Source organism: Arachis hypogaea, chromosome 10, assembly GCF_003086295.3.
Source record: "Arachis hypogaea cultivar Tifrunner chromosome 10, arahy.Tifrunner.gnm2.J5K5, whole genome shotgun sequence".
In the NCBI taxonomy this organism is placed as follows: domain Eukaryota; kingdom Viridiplantae; phylum Streptophyta; class Magnoliopsida; order Fabales; family Fabaceae; genus Arachis; species Arachis hypogaea.
This window is the reverse complement of record NC_092045.1, coordinates 36,228,249-36,232,002: the sequence shown is the minus strand read 5'-3', so window position 1 is coordinate 36,232,002 and position 3,754 is coordinate 36,228,249. Positions and strand designations below refer to the sequence as shown.

The 3,754-nt window shown below is 40.4% G+C and overlaps 1 non-coding gene across 1 annotated transcript; it reads right to left on the bottom strand.

Moving 5' to 3' along the window:
- Window positions 1-2,771: 2,771 nt before the first annotated feature.
- On the bottom strand, window positions 2,772-2,879 carry LOC112719439 (small nucleolar RNA R71). Its single transcript, XR_003161741.1, has one exon. It is a non-coding gene; the product is annotated as a small nucleolar RNA R71 (small nucleolar RNA).
- Between the last annotated feature and the right edge of the window lie 875 nt (window positions 2,880-3,754).

Below are 3,754 nucleotides of genomic sequence, written 5' to 3'. Positions count from 1 at the left end.
TGAAACTAGTTGAATTAGTTTGATGTGGCGACAATAATTTTTGTTTTCTGAATGAATGCTTGAACAGTGCATATGTCTTTTGAATTTGTTGTTTTAAGAATGTTAAAATTGTTGGCTCTTGAAAGAATGATGGAAAAGAAGAACTGTTATTGAGGATCTGAAAAATCATCAAATTGATTCTTGAAGCAAGAAAAAGCAGTGAATACAAAAAAAAGCAAGCAGGAAAAGCCAATAGCCCTTAAAACCAAAAGGCAAGGGTAAAAATAAAAAGGATCCAAGGCTTTGAGCATCAATGGATAGGAGGGCCTACAGGAATAACATCCTGGCCTAAGCGACTAAACCAAGCTGTCCCTAACCATGTGCTTGTGGCGTGAAGGTGTCAGGTGAAAACTTGAGACTGAGCGGTTAAAGTCGTGATCCAAGGGAAAAAGAGTGTGCTTAAGAACCCTGGACACCTCTAATTGGGGACTCTAGCAAAGCTGAGTCACAATCTGAAAAGGTTCACCCATTTATGTGTCTGTGGCATATATGTATCCGGTGAAAATACTGGAAACAGAGTGCTTTGGGCCACGGCCAAGACTCATGAAGTAGCTGTGTTCAAGAATCAACATACTTAACTAGGAGAATCAATAACACTATCTGGATTCTAAGTTCCTATAGAAGCCAATCATTCTGAACTCCAAAGGATAAGGTGAGATGCCAAAACTGTTCAGAGGCAAAAAGCTACTAGTCCCGCTCATCTAATTGGAGCTAAGTTTCATTGATATTTCAGATTCTATAGTATATTCTCTTCTTTTTATCCTATTTGATTTTCAGTTTCTTGGGGACAAGCAACAATTTAAGTTTGGTGTTGTGATGAGCGGATAATTTATACGCTTTTTGGCATTGTTTTTAGTATGTTTTTAGTATGTTTTAGTTAGTTTTTATTATATATTTATTAGTTTTTATTTAAAATTCACTTTTCTGGACTTTACTATGAGTTTGTGTATTTTTCTGTGTCAGGTATTTTCTCGCTGAAATTGAGGGACCTGAGCAAAAATCTGATTCAGAGGCTAAAAAGGACTGCAGATGCTGTTGGATTCTGACCTCCCTGTACTCGAAGTGGATTTTCTGGAGCTATAGAAACCCAATTGGCGCGATCTCAATTGCGTTGGAAAGTAGACATCCTGGGCTTTCCAGAAAGGTATAATAGTCCATACTTTGTCCGAGATTTGATGGCCCAAACTGGCATTGCAAATCAGCTTCAGAATTCCCGGTGTTTAACGCCGGAACTGGCACAAAAATTGGAGTTAAACGCCCAAACTGGCACAAATGCTGGCGTTTATCTCCAGAAAAAGTCTCTACACATGAAAGCTTCAATGCTCAGCCCAAGCACACACCAAGTGGACCCTGGAAGTGGATTTTTATGTCATTTACTCATTTCTGTATATCCTAGGTTACTAGTTCACTATAAATAGGATATTTTGACATTGTATCTTTACCTCATGACATTTTTACACGTTTCATACTGTACCTTCTACAGCATGAGTCTCTAAACCCCATGGTTGGGGGTGAGGAGCTCTGCTGTGTCTTGATGGATTCATGCAATTACTACTGTTTTTCATTCAATCACGCTTGCTTCCATTCTAAGATATCACTTGTTTCTCAACTTGATGAATGTGATGATCTGTGACACTCATCATCATTCTCACCTATGAACGTGTGCCTGACAACCACCTCCGTTCTACCTTAGATTGAGTGAATATCTCTTAGATTCCTTAATCAGAATCTTCGTGGTATAAGCTAGAATTGATGGCGGCATTCAAGAGAATCCGGAAGGTCTAAACCTTGTCTGTGGTATTCTGAGTAGGATTCAAGGATTGAATGACTGTGATGAGCTTCAAACTCCAGAGGGCTGGGCGTTAGTGACAAACGCAAAAGAATCACTGGGTTCTATTCCAACCTGATTGAGAACCGACAGATGATTAGCCGTGCTGTGACAGAGCGCGTTGAACATTTTCACTGAGAGGATGGGAGGTAGCCATTGACAACGGTGAAACCCTACATACAGCTTGCCATGGAAGGAGCCTTGCGTGCATGAAGAAGAAGACAGTAGAAAAGCAGAGATTCAGAAGATAGAGCATCTCCAAAACCTCAACCTGTTCTCCATTACTGCAAAACACAAGTATTTATTTCATGTTCTTTTACTTTTCACAAGATAACCATAGCTTGCTTCAAGCCAACAATCTCCGTGGGATCGACCCTTACTCACATAAGGTATTACTTGGACGACCCAGTGCACTTGCTGGTTAGTTGTGCGGAATTGCAAAAGTGTGATTGCAATTTCGTGCACCAACCTCACTGAAATTTCCGAAAAGGAAGCAGCAAAAGAAATAATTATGGCCGAACCAAACAACAATGCAAGGAAGATGCTTGGTGATTTTACTACACCAACTTCCAACTTTTATGGAAGAAGCATCTCAATTCCTGCCATAGGAGCAAACAATTTTGAGCTAAAGCCTCAATTAGTTTCTCTACTGCAACAGAACTGCAAGTTTCATGGACTTCCATTAGAAAACCCTTATCAGTTCTCAACTGAGTTCTTGCAGATCTGTGATACTATTAAGACCAATGGAGTTAATCTTGAAGTCTACGGGCTTATGCTTTTCCCTTTTGCTGTAAGGGACAGATCTAGAACATGGTTGGACTCACAACCTAGAGATAGCCTGGACTCTTGGGACAAGCTGGTCATGGCTTTCTTAGCCAAGTTCTTTCCTCTTTAAAAGCTGAACAAGCTTAGAGTAGATGTTCAGACCTTTAGACAAAAAGATGGTGAGTCCCTCTATGAAGCTTGGGAAAGATACAAGCAACTGACCAAAAAGTGTCCTTCTGACATGCTTTCAGAATGGACCACATTAGATATATTCTAGATGGTCTGTCTGAATTTTCCAAGATGTCACTGGACCACTCTACAAGTGGATTCATTCACCTAAAGAAAACGCCTGCAGAAGCTTAGGAACTTATTGAAATGGTTGTAAATAACCAGTTCGTGTATACCTCTGAGAGGAATCCTGTGAGTAATAGGATGCCTGAAAAGTGAGAAGTTCTTGAAATTAATGCTCTGAATGCCATACTAGCTCAGAATAAAATGTTGACTCAATAAGTCAATTTGATTTCTCAGAGTCTGAATGGATTGCAAAATGCATCCAACAGTACTAAAGAAGCATCTTCTGAAGAAGAAGCTTATGATCCTGAGAACCCTGCAATAGCAGAGGTGAATTACATGGGTGAAGCCTTTGGCAACACCTATAACCCTTCATGGAAAAATCATCCAAATTTTTCATGAAAGGATCAACAGAAGCAAGGCTTCAATAATAACAATGGTGGAAGAAACAGGTTTAGCAATAGCAAACCTTTCCCGTCATCATCTCAGCAACAGACAGAGCATTCTGAGCAGAATCCTTCTAGCTTAGCAAACATAGTCTCTGATCTATCTAAGGCCACTCTTAGTTTCATGACTGAAATAAGATCCTTCATTAGAAATTTGGAGGCACAAGTGGGCCAGCTGAGTAAAAGGGTCACTGAAACTCCTCCTAGCACTCTCCCAAGCAATACAGAAGAGAATCCCAAAGGAGAGTGTAAGGCCATTGACGTAATCAAAATGGCCGAACCTGGGAAGGAGGAGGAGGACGTGAATCCTAACGACGAAGACCTCAGGGAACATCCAGTGGTCAGTAAGGAATACCCTCATGAGGAACCAAAGGGATATGAGGCT